The sequence below is a fragment of the Entelurus aequoreus genome, linkage group LG08 (assembly GCF_033978785.1).
Source record: "Entelurus aequoreus isolate RoL-2023_Sb linkage group LG08, RoL_Eaeq_v1.1, whole genome shotgun sequence".
Taxonomy (NCBI): Eukaryota; Metazoa; Chordata; class Actinopteri; order Syngnathiformes; family Syngnathidae; genus Entelurus; species Entelurus aequoreus.
The window spans coordinates 30,614,255-30,631,533 of record NC_084738.1 but is presented as its reverse complement, the minus strand read 5'-3'; the positions used below and the strand labels follow the sequence as shown (position 1 = coordinate 30,631,533).

General features: G+C 38.2%; 1 protein-coding gene across 2 annotated transcripts in view; it reads right to left on the bottom strand.

Annotated features, from left to right (window-relative positions):
• pemt (phosphatidylethanolamine N-methyltransferase) overlaps positions 1 to 17,279 on the bottom strand; it is a 92,431-nt gene that overhangs the window by 70,039 nt on the left and 5,113 nt on the right. The window lies entirely within an intron of this gene.

Genomic DNA, 17,279 nt, shown 5'->3' with positions numbered 1-17,279 from the left:
TGTATGTGTATACATTGTTGCTGACTGGAGAAATCGAATTATTATTGTTAGAATAGAATAGAATAGAATAGAATAGAATAGAAAGTACTTTATTGATCCCTGGGGGAAATTCAGCACCACAGTTCGCTCACAATAGACAATAATAATAATAAATAATATAATATATATAATAATATAATATATATAATATATTATATATATATTATATATATATTATATATATATATATATATATATATATATATATATATATATATATATATATATATATATATATATATATATATATATATAATATATAAATAATATAAATATATTCTACATATACTCTACATTTAAGTGCAGTCAAAGAACATATGCATTATACAGTCTGATGGCTGTCGGTATGAAGGACCTCCTGTGTCGTTCCGTGTTGCATTTTGGGAGTCTGAGCCTTCCACCGAACGTGCTCATTCTCCCCGCAAGGTCAGAGTGTAGTGGGTGGGAGGTGTTGTCCATAATGGCTAGGAGTTTTGCAAGACTTCTCCTCTCTTGTTATTACTTATGACTGATTTATTTACTTAATTCTCATTTTGTTCATTTATATTTTGATTTTATTTTGTGTTGAAAATTAAAATAAAGACATATAATTTTTTTTTTTTTTAGGAAATCTTTTCTTGCGGCCCAGCCTCACCCAGACTCTGCACCCAGTGGCCCCCAGGCAAATTGAGTTTGAGACCCCTGAACTACATATTGTTGTTACTTTTTTTACTTTTATCTCTACAATATGTAAACTGTCTTAGTTGTAAAATTGTAAAAAGCCACAACAAGAAACTAGCCTGCCCTGCACACAGGGCTCAAACATTGTTTCTTGTTGTAATTGCATGTGAAGTGAAGTGAATTGTATTTATATAGCGCTTTTCTCTAGTGACTCAAAGCGCTTTTACATAGTGGAACCCAATATCTAAGTTACATTTAAACCAGTGTGGGTGGCACTGGGAGCAGGTGGGTAAAGTGCCTAGGCAGTGACTAGGATGGCGGAAGCGGAGATCAAACCTGGAACCCTCAAGTTCCTGGCACAGCCACTCTACCAACCGAGCTATACCGCCCCATGTTACCTGTGCACTTCCAAACTGCACTTTAGCTACTTTGTTTTTGACATTAGAGTCATGTTTTTTTGCGCTATGCCTGCCAATACTGCATCTTGGGATTCAAGACCAACATAACCTAGCAGAATGATCGAGCCAAGTACGAACCTTGCAGAAATTGGGTGTGCTGTCTGGAGGCAACAAATAGCTGCTCAGGAGAAAGCCGCCGATGAGAAGTTCTGTGGCTTGATTGCTGCACGGATTGGTTCTTCAGCTCACTCCCATCGGCCCCTGTCGTCAGTTCCAGGCGGGCGGGCAGCGTTGGCGGGACGTGAGACCCCATAGTTCTCTGCCCGCTCTTTTAGCTGTTCTTGGAACGTCTGGAGTTTTTCCCGTGAGGGGGTAGGCTATGATCAGCTGTGCGACAAGGGAAGCACAGCTCTCACCTCCTCCAGTGAGGCCACCTCAGACGCTGCCACCACCATTTCGTCATCTTCTGGTGAGGACTCCTCAAACGCTACCACCACTATTCCTTCCTGCTCCAGTGGGCCGCTGCCTGTCTCTCTCCTGGTGGGGTCGTCGCCTGCTTTCCCTCCTGGGACGTCATCGCCTATGGTGGGTCTTCGCCAGACACCAATTACCTCTTTGCCAGTGGTGAATCCTCTCGTGACGTCATCGCCGCTTCTCCCGAAGTACGTACTCCACGCTGAATTTCCACATCTGCAACAGAGGCGCTCACCTCAGCGGAACAGCGTAGACACCTCGCGTCCCTTTCAAGCATGCAGCAGACGTGCGCACCGCGTTCCTGTCCTCCACGCCTGCAGCAGAACCACACACGTGTGCCTGCCGTCGACGCATGCAGAAGATGCCACCACGCGCCTACCCTTCCACGCTTGGGGCAGATGCACACACCCCGTGCTTGTCTGCCATATTGTACGCTCCAGTAGATTTCCACTCGCTGCCGCCACCTGATTCTTCCTCACTGGCTGCGGGGATTTAAAGCCTGGACTGGTAGGGGGGCAATGTAGCTACCCTCTGCCACGCCACCCTCCCTTGGTTTTGAATCTTAGTTATATGTCTGGAATCTATTTTTGTTTTTTCTCTTATTTTCAGTGCTTCTTCCTGTTTGCCTCACTACTTTGGCCCCAGCGCTGTCTCCCACACCTGTCCCTGATTGGCAATCTGAGCACACCTGTTCCATGTTGCCAATCAGGCTTCTTTATAAACCAGCCTTGCCTGCATACAGAGCTTGGTCATTGTTTCTTGTTGTAATTGGATTTTCCCTGTGCACTTCCAAGCTGCACTTTAGCTACTTTGTTTTTGACATTAAATTAATATTTACCTGTGCTACGCCTACCATCTCTGCATCTTGGGGTTTTAACACTAACAGAACCTAACACATGGCTTTTTATTAAGCAGTCCACTTCATAAAAAATGCACAAACAGTCAGCAGAGAGTAGCTTTCTTTGTTCAAGCATAGGGGATTGATACAAAACAAGAAGGGGACTCCTTTGCTAAGTCAATGTGTCTTACGGGACAGGTGTGTATTTCGAGATTTGATGCTGGGCGTATGATTCAAGATGGTTGAATAAACAAGTGATGATGTCAACACAAAAATATAAAATACTTTATACACTTTATTACGCATGTTATTTGAACCTAACAAAAAAAAAAATTACCATGGCAATATTTTGGCAAAAATGTGTCTTTAAATAACTGAAAATAACTAACTACGACATTATTTAACCAAAGTACCACTGAACATGCAAAAGGGATATTTTTTTTATTTGTGTTTTAAACAGTCAAAACCAATCTAATTAAGTTGTTTACATGTGTTTTAAAAATAACGTCATAATTTACATTTATTTTGTTTTTTTAGGTTGTGGAGGTATACCTAATAAAGTGTCTGTGCCTCTGTTATGTGTTTTGGATTGGGGAATAACAAGAATGTATAATAGAAAACTTATTATTCAAATTTTGCTGTTATGCTTTGGTAATTATCCATATAACTATTATTGGTGTTTTTGTACATTCATTTATTAAAGCTAGAACCATTAAGAATGTTGAATGCATTTATCAGGTATAAATACAGGTGCATATGTTAAATAACTATACAGTCCCAATAATAACCTACAAAACGTACGACTATTGAAAACTTAAACCCAAGTTAAAGCTTTTGTCGGCTTTATGATCCTGTACCCCAAACAACAAAAGTTGTAAAATAGAAGATACTTTTGATTGACAACAGCAGATGTGGAGAGAATGAACTGATACATATGTTCCCATGGATTTAGGTCACAGTGCTTTGCAGCCTCGATGACCATGGACATCAATATACATGTAGACGATCAGGTGATGTTTAATATGCTGTTCACTCCATTGGCCTCATCTCCATATATGGGAAAGATGGGATGCATACACATGGGCCCATTTATGTGTTCAACTAAGGCAGACATTTACTTGGAGGACATTTTGCTTGCGCTGGAAAAAAAAAAGGATACAAAAATAAATAGAAGAGGCATGTAAGGCCATCTGATTGCAGGTGTGCAACACAACAAGAAAGAAACACTATGCACTACAAACACGATGTTAACCCAGATCTAAGCACCAGCCAGAGTCTTTTTGTGGCCCTAAATAAGATTTTGTTTGTGGCCCAATTTCGGTCTTTATTATTACCCGTGTAACACGCTAGAGGCTATAGGGCTATAGCCTAGTCAGTATTGTAATACCGCCATCCCTCAACACATCAGTCTTCCCACATCCCAGATGACATCACTAGAGCTCCAGGCTCACAGTGGCTTGACCTTAGACCGGCTGCTTGGTGCTCTGTATACAAACGGCTACTGACATTTCAACTTGCTGCTGAGAGTGATACAGGTTGTGTCTGTCAGAAGAGGCAAGGGGGGGGGGGGGGGGGGGGGGGGATATACTTAACTGATCCCAGGCCAGTGAGGCCACATATCACAAACTGCTTCTAAATCAATTACATTTCATTAATAAAATGTAAATACTTTTATTTAGCCTCTTGCTAATATGCTGCGATGCCATTAGCCACAGACTGTAGGTGTCACTAACAGAGGATGGGCTCTGCATAAAGGAACATTTCATGGGGTTTTTGGAGGCAGAGGAATCAACAGGTCTGCATTTGGTATCTCTGATGCTAAAGGGACTAGAAGAACTGAAAGTTCCTTTTGTTGACTGCAGAGGACAGGCTTACGACAGTGGGGCAAACATGAAGGGGAAAAACAAGGGTGATGAAGCCAATCTTCTACAAATTAATACAAGAGCTCTTTTTTGGGCTAATACCCTGAATTTGGTTGTGGCCGATACTTCTAAGGCTGGGGTCTCAAACACGCGGCCCGCGGGCCAATTGCAGCCCACGAGACGTTATTTTGCGGCCCCCACCTTAATATGAGAGTTTAATGTTAGTGCGGGCCGCAAGTTTTAAATGAATGGCGCTTGACAGCGTTGTGTGCGGAGCTGAAGGAATCTACCAATCACAGTGTGGTATAAGGCTCTCGACAATGTTGAGGGTGTGCCGTGATGGCACTGCCTTTAGTGTCCTCTAGAAACTGTCACCGCATCATCTTTTTCTCCATAATAACAGCATTCCGGCCCAAACACATGGGTGAGGCTTCTGCAGGTACACGCAAGTTATTGCAAGACATACTTGAGGAACAGCCATACATGTCACACTGAGGGTGGTCATATTTTATTTTATTTATTTTTTAACACTGTTACAAATATGCGCCACACTGTGAACCCACACCAAACAAGAATGACAAACACATTTCGGGAGAACATCCGCACCTAAACACAACATAAACAAAACAGAACAAATACCCAGAATCCTTTGCAGCCCTAACTCTTCCTGGCTACAAAAACACCCCCGCTACCCCCAACTCCGCCCACCTCAGCCCCCCCACACACACCTCAACCCCCCCACCCCCATCTCCCGAATTCGGAGGTCTCAAGGTTGGCAAGTATGCAACTCATTTCATTTTTATTTATCTCCTTCATTGATGTGCATCTTTGATCGATAGACAATTATACCTCAATTATACATTTACACACCAATGCCTGAGAAGGAGCAGGATGAAGAAAAATCTTATATTTTTCTGCCCCCTTCAACATAATACGTAGTCTTACTTAATGATATCATATAAACCAGTGGTCCCCAACCACTGGTTTATATACGATTGGTACCGGGCCGCACAAGAAATTTAAAAAAATAAAAAAATAATAAAAAAATAATATATATTTTTTTATCAAATCAACATAAAAAAACACAATATATACATTATATATCAATATAGATCAATACAGTCTGCAGGGATACAGTCCGTAAGCACACATGATTGTATTTCTTTATAAAAAAATAAAAAATAAAATAAAAATAAAAAATACACCCCCCTCCCCCCCTCCCGGTCCGTGGGACAAATTTTCAAGCGTTTACCGGTCTGCAGCTACAAAAAGGTTGGGGACCACTGATATAAACCAACAATTACATCCAAATATAACGAAAACAAACAAAAAAACACAAAAAAACACAAGAAGTGCAAAACTTCATGAAGTACAAACCGAACAAAAAAAAATAAAGAAGTAATATACACCTCACGGGATGATACAAAACAAATACAAAACCAGGCAAAAAATAAGTAAAATAATAAATATAAAGCAAAATGTAAACACTTATGGCTATCCATAGGATCTTATTGTTATGTCTTTATATATTTTTTCAATTGGAATATATTTTTACAATCTTTTATCTCATTGTAAAGATAATTCCATAGTTTAACCCCCACCACTGATATGCACATTTTTTTTAAAGTTGTCCTTGAATACTGATGTTGGAAATTACCTTTTCTTCTATGTTCTGTATTCTCAGAAGTGATGACAAACATTTTTTGTAAATTTGCTGGTAATGTTTTACTTTTAGCCTTAAACATGACACATAATGTCTGTAACTTTACTAGCTCCTGTAATTTCAATAAACCCGAAAGAATAAATAATATGTTAGTGTGTTCTAAGTAATCTACTTTATGAATAGTCCTTATAGCTCTTTTCTGCAGTTGATACAGAGAAAGTTGCGCACAAGGAATACAATTTGAAACGTCATCATACAACTAGACATGCAAAGAGTATGCAAAATACCAGGGAGATGAGAGAGTGAACCGGGTTGCAAATTTTAAAACCAGTCTACTGAGGCAACAAGATTTCGTCAAGAAAGCAAGCGAAAAGAGCGATGTAGCAGTCAAAGCTAGCTACATGGTGAGTGAGCTGGTTGCTAGGGCGGGAAAGCCATTCAAAGAAGGTGAATTCATTAAAAAGTGCATGTTGGATTTTTTTTAAGAAATCTTTTCTTGCGGCCCAGCCTCACCCAGTTTCTGCATCCAGTGGCCCCCAGGTAAATTGAGTTTGAGACCCGTGTTCTAAGGCTTCCATGAATTATTGTAACACCTTACACTAGCTTTTCACCCTGATTTCAGCCTCCCTCAGAGATGGGCCATACTGAAAAAACATGTGGGCATCACTTTAAAGATGTGGACTAAGAAAATGTGGAAACAAAGTGAAGAGTGTTGAGTCTATGAGATATCAGGCAGCTGCTGTGGGAGAGGCACTGATTGAGGTGAGAGATCACACTAAAGACCCCATCATTAAGGTTGAGGCCCAGGCCTTGTCGGAGGAGGTGGGATCCTACGTTTTCAGCATCTGTGCAGTGGTGTGGTACGACATCTTGAGCCAGACACATCATGTGAGCAAGTTAATGCAGTCTCCCAACATGCAAGTTGACGTAGAAGTCAGTCTTCTCAATAGGATTGGGAAAGATATTCACAGCAACAGGCTTTGTGACAGCACAAATATCAGCCAAGAATACGTGTGAAAAAATGAAGGACTGAGGGCCACAAAGTGTCACTTCTCCTATGAGGCATTTGATGACCATTTAAGTGATGCTTTGAAGAAGCTGGAAGTCAATGCTGTTGTTGATGCTGCAGCTTCAGCTCTTCAGGAAAGATTTTTCACACTGCAGAATTTGAGAGTGAAGTTTGGAGTGCTATCTAATTTCAGAAACCTCCCAGACAAAGAGAGTTGCAAAAACAATGCGAGACCCTGCAAACTACACTGCATTTTAAGGGACACTTAGACATAGATGGTAAAGAGCTTGTGCAGGAGCTGAAGAACTTCCCTGACTTCCAATCAAGTCCATGATTCTGTTTGAGCTGCTGACTTTCATCCATGAGAAATATATCCCAATCTACGGATTGCACTCAGAATTAATTTGACCCTTCCACTGACAGTAGCTGAAGCAGAGAGGAGTTTTTTTTCTAGCTGAATCTTATTAAAACCTACTTGAGGTCCGCGATGTCACAGGAGCGTCTCTCTGGACTTGTCATTATCAGCATCAATCATACAGTTGCACAACAGATTTCGCATGATGATGTACTTGATTTTGCATGAAAGAAAGCTAAATAAGTCAAGTTTTATATTGCACTTCACACCTGTTGTTAATGTTAATGCGAGTTGTAGACAGGGTGAAAAACATGGGTTGAAAAACACAAACACTAAATTCATATATTTATATATATACTGTATTTCATATTTTGTTTGTTTTTTCTCTGTTCTTGTTAATAGCTCAAATATAAAATAATAATGTATTGTTGTGTTTGTGGCGTGGTTTGGGGGTAAGTATTTTTTTTGGAGGGTGGGTGCTTTAAGGGATGGTTCGCCCTGGGCGTAAAACTAGACAGGACTGCCTCTGGAATCGCTGGCTATTTTTGCAAAGGATTCCCTTAACAATTATTGTGGGTGGAGATGACGCCATTACGCAACGTGCATAGTGATGTCAGATCGCAAAATGGCGGCGGACGGACAAAACAAACACTATATAGGCTGGCTACATTTTACAAGGAAAGCGCTACTTGTAATATTTGCAAGGCTGCAATTTCATCAATAGCAGGCCATACCAGCAATATGCTTAAACATTTGAACATACAGCATGCAATAACTTTGAAGGAAAGTCGCGTTTTTTAATCGCTCTTATCTCATCCCAGCAGCAGTAACACTAACACGTCATCTGAATACAACAAGTACTAACTCACCGTCTATCATAATAGCAGTGATAAGCAGTAACAAGCTACTTGAGTATTTTTGTGAACAAGAAACGCTACTTTTACTCCGTTACATTGATTTTCATTGCGATCGTTACATTTATTTAGTATCATAATTATTTTACAATCTATTGATTAAGACTTGCAAAGACAAATTCATTTTGTCAGCAAGCTTTCTTTCGGCAAGCACTGTCACATGACTGTTTCGCCAATCCAGCGTAAGCTTTAGTGACGTTTGACTCCAGTTCACCAATCTAACGAAGCCTCACGCCGGGGATCCAATCAGAACTACAACTACACAAGGTTTGGATTTTTCACCGGGAAACGATAAACGATAATGATAATGACGGCGGCAAAACTCCCGATGGTTAAAATTAACCTTATGAATTAAAATGACCGAAGAAACTGAGATTGATAACTGCAATTTGATAAACTCACGGCGGATTGACTTGTGCCAGCTCGCTAGCTTAAATGCTAACATGAAAACAAGAGACATACGTATTTCCCCGTTAAAAACAACATACCTCAATCCAAATGTGTGTAAACACATTACTGTCTGACAAACCAAGGTATTCAGTTGTGCACATTGAACCTACAAGCCGTGCTCTCTTCGCACAGAGTTATGATGATCGATCTTTCCTAAGAGGAAATAACAGTTGTTTTATGGTGCGTTCAGGTACCGCTGAACAGAGTAGGACAACCCACGCCAAAAGTAATTTATAATTTTAACAGACTTTATTTATCACGCCCTTTTCATTTAAATAAATATTAAAGTGCTACAATATAAACCATTATTTACAATACATCAATAAGGGTCTAGCTATCAAAACAGATACAACACAGGAATAAAAAACACTCCAAAGGCATTAGAAACTCAAGACATGCATACTAGTGGTATTTTTAACATTGTGTCTATTTATTTTAGTTATGTTTTAAAAAACTTTCCACAATACTGCAATAATAATGACAACCGTCATAATTTTGGTCACAATAACCACGATATGAAATTCTTATATCGTTACATCCCTACTGTATTGTTGCACACATCATTTCAATATGTCTTCTACGCCTGGAAGAAAGAGAAGACATATGAAGACATTTTACTTTTGCAACTAAACAACAAGGTGCGTTGTAAACCCTGTGGCTTGATTTTCTACAGTAAAAATAAAACCACCTTTAAGCGTATTCTGCAGGCTAATCATCAGGACATCTGCGCAACAGTAAGTAGGCCTAAACTAATATTTCCAAATGACTCATACAGTAGAGACCGTAGAAAAGAAGCAATAATGCTTATTTAACCATTACTTCTGTAGTCCTTGCCTGCCAATCTAGAATACAACTAGTTTCTTCATGTGACCATTTTAGTCATTTATTATTCAACATTTGAAAAAAATGTTTAAAAGGTGCCATATGTAGTAATGTGGCCAGAAATGGTACTGCAGTCACAGTCAAAATGCTGTAGTCCCCTCCCACTCTCCCTGACTGAGGTTGCCAGATACACAGCCGAATCCGAATCCTACTCCAAGGAACTTCAAATGGCAATCAACGAGTCCTACAATGTAGGTTTCTCTTGTTTATGCTTCTTACGAGATGGTTTACTAAGTAATTATGACACATTTTACTGATGTCGATTAGCCAAATGTATTTGTAAAGTTACGCAGCAATATTTTTGTCGGGAGTCGGGACAGATTGTTGGCATTACCCTGCTAACATGTCTAGTTTAACCGCACGGACCACCATCGAAATATTTACAGTATATATAATAATATATTATATATCGCTTACACCCTGGACAAGTCGCCACCTCATTGCAGGGCCAACACAGATAGACCAACAACATTCACACTCACATTCACACAATAGGGACCGTTTAGTGTTGCCAATCAACCTATTTCTAGCTGCATGTCTTTGGAGGAAGCCGGAGTACCCGGAGGGAACCCACACAGTCACGGGAAGAACATGCAAACTCCACACAGAAAGACCCCGAACCCGGGCACACGCACTAACCCCTTGAGATGCTCTGCAATAATAAATAATTATTAAAAAGTGCTTTCAAGACAACTTCAAAGATGCGTTGTAAAAGGTACAATAATTTTAGTCGACAAAAGGAACTTTACGAATACTTGAGGAATTTTAGTCGACTAAAATGTTGAGGAATTTTAGTCGACTAAAACTAAATGAATTTACGTGACTAAAATATGACTAAAACTAAAACACATTTTCGTCAAAAGACTATAACTAAAACTAAATTAAAAAACTGCTGTCAAAATTAACACTGGCCGGCAGTATGATAAAATAGAAACCTACTAGTTTAACAATTATCAGAATGTTCCCAAAAGAAGACAATTTAATTATGTGACATGACACCAGCATATCCCGGCTGTTTGAGACAACTGGTAAGTCGAAACCTCCTACAACAGTGACTAAAATAGCAATCTTGTTGTATTTTTCAAATGATCCTAATAACCACAAGTGTCATTTAAACACATACGAACATTGCCAACAACACCAAATAGCAGTGGAAAGTTGTAGTTATCTGTTAGATCCGGAGCTTGAAAGTTACTAACGCATGTAGCATTTTCGTCTTCTACTGCAGTGGTCCCCAACCTTTTTGTAACTGCGGACCGGTCAACGCTTGAAAATTTGTCCCACGGACCGGGGGGCTATGGGTTTTTTTTATTTTATTTTTTTTTGTCATGAAAAAATACAATCATGCGTGCTTACGGACTGTATCCCTGCAGACTGTATTGATCTATATTGATATATAATGTAGGAACCAGAAATATTAATAACAGAAAGAAACAACCCTTTTGTGCGAATGAGTGTGAATGAGTGTAAATGGGGGAGGGAGATTTTTTGGGTTGGTGCACTAATTGTAAGTGTATCTTGTGTTTTTTATGTTGATTTAATAAAAAATAAATTTTATTTTATTTTTTTGAATTTCTTGTGCTGCCCGGTCCCAATCGATCCACGGCCCGGTGGTTGGGGACCACTGTTCTACTGTATTAACATTTCCACATAGCTAAACAAGCTGAAATGACCACAATTGCCCCCTAGTTTACGTGAGGCACACTGCGTATGGCCATCAGTCACATTAGAGATAAGATCATGAAAACTACAACTCCACATGTCACTTTGAAAATAGAAGAAACTTAATTATTTGACAAATCAGACTAATTTAGTGCATAGAAACGTACTTACTGTAAAAAGTGACACGACGCCAAACAAAGCAGCACAAATCTTCAATGACTACTTTCAAACTAGTAAAAATAACATGTACAGTATACCATGTGCTGTGTGTCAGTAGAAATGTTCACATTTCAGCCTACAAGAATTCAACTTCTAACAAGAGAAAACATTTTGCAACAAATTGTATGATCAACTACAATTGTAGTCCAAGACCCATTATGAAATAACTACTAAAAAAAATCAAAAGTTACTCACAAGTTACTCAATACTTCAGTAGTTTCTTCACAGAATACTTACCTTCTCTTACTCAATTACTTATTTGTATGATTTTGTTTTACTTTTACTTTTTTTTTAACATATTATTCTAAAGTAACGGTACTCTTACTTGAGTACAATATTTGGGTACTCTACCCAACTCTGTTTAAGTGGTTGACCTGCCCAGTCAGTGAGTAGTCTATTAGAGAAGAGAATAGTACAAAACATACTACAATATAAAAAATATTGCCTTCTGCCTGAGTAGAGCTTGCATAGGCTCCAGCCACCCCGCAACCCAGAGAGGGACAAGCGGTATATCATAGTCATTCACATTGACATCCCACTAGGTTGTGAGTTTTTCCTTGTCCTTTTGTGGGCTCTGAACCGAGGATGTCGTCGTGGCTTGTGCAGCCCTTTGAGACACCTGTGATTTAGGGCTATATAAATAAACATTGATTGATTGATATAAAATGGATTGATGGATGGATGGATGGATTTTCCCTTTGTTGTGATGTTTGAGTCCATTCACTTATAAAGCAGCAAATATAAAAAGTCTCTCAATGTATATCATATTGAGCATGTTTAACACCATATGACTCAATTCATTCCCTAAAGAAAATGACACAGCGGATATAAATGTATTACTTAAAGCCTATTCTGAAACCCACCACCCCAAGACTGGACATAAAAGGAACCGTAAAAATGAGTATTACATCACTGAAACCAATCATCAAACCTGCTGATTCATCACTTGCACTTTTTACAGGCTGCTGCTGTTGCACTTGTTTGTAATCACCACCTCGTTCGGCTCTTCTTAGTTTTTGCCCAGGGAGCCCAAATGTGTTCAAGTGTGGTTATCAACTCTCTCTAAAGCAACAATATTTGAAAACGGCACTGATGCTTTCCAATCATTAATAAATAGTTGGCTCCCACATCTTGTTATCTAATGTCACTTCAAAGGGATGCTGGTTGAGATGCCCGTCTGGAGGAAGTAAAACAGAACAGAATGACCACTCCTTGCATCTAATGTCAGCTTGACATCTAACGCATCTTTCCTATCTTATCTGATCTACACAAGTCTAGATTTGATTGAAATATTTTATCATATGTGCAAGGGCTGGTACTTGGACCTAAGTATCCTCTTCTCCCCACAATGTATGTTTGGCATGAAGCTAGTTGTCATTATCTGCACTGATGTACATGTAATTGATCTGCATATTTCATCTTACAATGTAAGATGAAATATGCAGATAAATTAATCCTTGAATTTGGAACAAAAGTGAAATGTATTTATTGTGCTGCAGTTTTAATTATCTCTACAAAAAAGATGAAAATATTCCTTTATTAAATATTGGGATTTGTTTTGGGGTTTTTTGGGGGGGAGGGGCAACCAAAAGATAGAACTAGTCTTGTATATCAACCAATTCTTATGAAAATATGAGTTATCATTCAAGCAAAAAACAACAAACAAAAACATATTTTTAAAAAAAAGAAGGTATTTATCATATGGAACACAATATAAAGCACAATTGGATAGCACAAAACTTGTCAGTAAGTGACAAAGAACATATTGTTGCCATATGCCTTAGGGCCATATGTCACGTCTAAATATGGAATGTTCCATATTTTAAAGACATTGTTAGACCGAGGGCTGCACGATTAATCAATTTTAAATCGTAATTTGAATATTAAGTATGATAATGTTAAAAAAAAGAAAATAGTTAAATCTGTGTTTCTCTTTACCATGTCCTGGTTTGACCTAAGGAAGCAATTATTTAGAACATGTGTGTTCTTTTAAATTTGTTCACCAATATTAAAAATTAGACACAACACCAATGAAGTGTTCAACCTCACTCCTACCAACGAGCCAAAAGGAACAGGGAGCTGAAAGGTTAACGGAACATGTGGAACAGAGGAAGATGAGAAACTAGGTGAACTAATAAATGGAAGGTAGGAGGTGTGATGGAGAAGAAGGGTGACAAGAATAAATCGTATCAAGTACTGAAAAGAGACTCTGGTAGGCATTGAGTGAAGGTGGCAAATTATCAAAAAAAAATTCTTGGTACAAGTTGTGGGCCCAACTTTACACCAAAAATTGACATTGACAAACTCCGGCCCTAAATCATCATGCTAATTATTACTTTAAATTGCTAATTTATAATAACATATTTTTATTTTATAGGATTCCTCGAAAGTTGTGAAAGTAACACCCCAGAAGTCACTTTAAATCAAATGTGGTGGATATAAAGACTGTACCGGATACATGTACTATGTATTTTTGTGGTAGGTACAGTATGTACAATAACATGTAAATGTGTCTTCAGCTAAGGATAGTATACAGTATTGTGTGTATTTATTTATTCATTTTCAATTAAAACCGGATTTAAAGATTTCAGTGTGTGTATATACTGTAAGTACTTTTTGAGCACGGTTAACAATACAGTGATTACATGAATAACTGCGATAATTGGGGTCACATGAAAATATGAAATGTTCATATTGTTACATGCCGAGTTAAGTGGACATGACCTTAGTAACCTTCTAGTTATATGTAGTCATCTTGTTGTTTTATCAATATTTTTTAAAACAACACAATTTGTGTAAAGTACTGTACATTTTTAGAAATATCCATACAATACTGTATAAGGTAACATTAACTTATTTTGTTATCCTTCTTCCTATAATCTACTTATTTATCTAATGTATTTATTGCTACATTCAAATTGTTTAGTGGTAATAATAGAGGTGAATATCATTACTCTTTGTTAATATGATAATTGCTATTAATGCTATATTTATATATTATAGTGTAATAATGATTGTTTCCAGTACGATATTAATACGGTTTCATGAATCCTGGTATCATATTTGTCAAGACTGTTTCTGCTGATGTTGCTCTGCTGTTCTTGAGTTTGTGTTGTCTCTCGTTGTCTTGTTCCACTCTTAACCCCACAATTCCCCCTAATTTGAATACACAGTATGACATAAAATGCATTTTAACTGAAAAATATATTCCCAAAGCATGTATTGGGTATTTGTCTTTGGTTAAAAAACAATATCAAAAAGCTTAGACATCACATAGATAGGTATAGTAGCGTATGCAGGAACAATTTGTATTGTATTTTTGTCTTTCCGCACGTATCAAAATGGCAAAAGCTAAAAATAATCTATCCAGACATCATTTGTCAATGAATTTGTGCATTTTGCAAAAAGACATGCAGCTAATGGTCTATTGCTATGCATATAAAGTGACAATTAGGAATGGTGCAGGTCCACCATGATCCTCAGCGTCAATTACCAAAGGGAAAATAATTGTCTTCACATTTACAAAGAGGGCGCTACATGTGCAGGTGTGACTGTGGCATGAGTCACCAATAAAAGGTTATTTGGAGAGGAAAGCAGCTGCTGATGGGGAGAATCACATTTAAAAGTTATCTTGAGCATGTTAACTAGCAAGCCAGATTATTACAGAGCTAAACTGAAGGGTTTGGATTTAAGGTTACGTTTACCTTGGTGGGAATTTGCAATTGTGTGTATTTCTCAATTTAACTTCTACATTAAATACAAGACTGGAGTGATTAAAGCACATATAATTAATAACAGTAATGAGAAAATTTATAAATGCAAATGCATCTGGGATGAAAATGATGAGTGTTGCAATGTGCATTTTATTTGTGGTGATGTATGTATGTAAATGTATGTAATGCAGAGTTTCCCCTCGAATGACAAGATACTTTGGGGGTGGGGGCGTGGTTAGGAGCCTGGTCACCATGACGTCATCGTATAATTTCCATAATTTGCTACGATGGTAAGATATTCTTTAAAAAGGCTCAAAAAATGTATATATGAATTTTAAAACAAATCTGTGTCATCATTAATTAGTAGTAACATATATTTTTATATTTTATCGTTTGGCTATATTTTCAATCATTGCTGCTTATTGTACAATGAATGTAATTTGTTGAGAATTGTCAAGTGTCCAGAGACTTTTAGTTACTTTTTCTTTATCGAAAACGACTAGCAACAAATCTGGACTCCTTTTCTGGTGTTATTATAGACTGTACTTGTGTTTAGAGACTCTACTTCTGTCCCTCAATGTCCTCAAGAAAAAGCGAGCTACAGCGAGCATGACTTCACACTTGCTTTGCACTGCTACTCCAGTTGGACTTTCTCCCTTTAAAAACCGCCACTGTCCTCTTAATATTTGCACATTTTGTAGATCGCTGACAGCGGGTATATCTGGGATATATTGAAGTTACGTCCACATCACAGACATGATGACTGCGCTCCAGACAATCATGTGCGTCTTGTTAACGTCATCACAAAATCCGGTTTCGGCAGTGCTGTTTGCAGTGGTCAAAGTTTTTTTTCGGCGGCCAAATTTTTGGGGCATCACAGTCAATAGTGTGCAAATAATAGGCTAATAACTGCCGGCCCACGGGCCACATCTGGCCCACCAAAGCTTTTCATTTGGCCCGCCGAACTTCACCCAAATAGGCTTTATTAAACCATTCAAACTAGGGTTGATCATGAATGCAGTACTCCCGCCACACTGCAGGGGTCAGCAGCGAGGAATGTGTCACAATGAAGCAGCAGTGGGGTGGGTAGAAAAAGACTACTCCTTCAACCTTGGAAAAAGATCTAAATTAATTGTAAAAATGTGACTTTTAACAACGACTGGACAACACAGTATGAATGTTCTACCCCAAACAAGTGCTCGAGTCATTGTTTTCTGGCGGCAACGGGCACATTGATCAAGACAAGCAGCAACAATGGTAGAAATCCCAGCGTGTAAGCTTCTTCACAAAACTTGGTTAAACATTTGTAAGTAGATATTGTGCATAAAGATATTTAGTTTGTTTTGTATTGAAATTGCCGTCTTTGTGATGTATTTTGTATTTGTGGTCGTATTGTTTTTTGTCTGAGAGTAACTTTGCCGATCAAACCTCGTTTAATACATGTAGCGCAAATTTGACCAGTAGAGGACGACAACGCTAATTGGCATAAGTCACATACAGGGTGTGCAATGTTTGGTGTGTGAATTTTGTGTAATTTCTCCATGTGTAAACATTTGCTTGGCACTCAGCATCAAGGGTTGGAATTGCAGGTTAAATCACCAAAAATGATTGCCGGGTGCAGCCACCGTTGCTGCTCACTGCTCCCCTCACCTCCCAGGGGGTGATCAAGGGTGATGGGTCAAATGCAGTGAATAATTTTGCCACACCTAGTGTGTGTGACACAATCATTGGTACTTTAACTTTTTTGTAGTTTATTGTGTGACTGTATTAACACTAAACCTTCTATTGTATTTATGTAAAATATATAATGGACATTATACTTTTGTTATGTTTAATTTATATTTTCAATTTTACAAACCTAAATGAAGAAAGTGTAAAAAATTAAAACTAAGGAAGGAAAATAATTCAAAAGAAGGAACATCAATTCTCAACAAAAACTGGAGCTTATTTTTCTACACACGCTGGAAACGAGTAGCAAAAGCAGAATAATAAATATATTGACAGTGCAGTGTGATAGCCGATGTGTTTATTTTGCAATTAAGTAAACACAATCTCAAAGATGATATAACCTGGGGAGGCACTATCTGACATAACGTCCACGCACCATAAAACAAATCAAAATGACACCCATTTAAATCTAT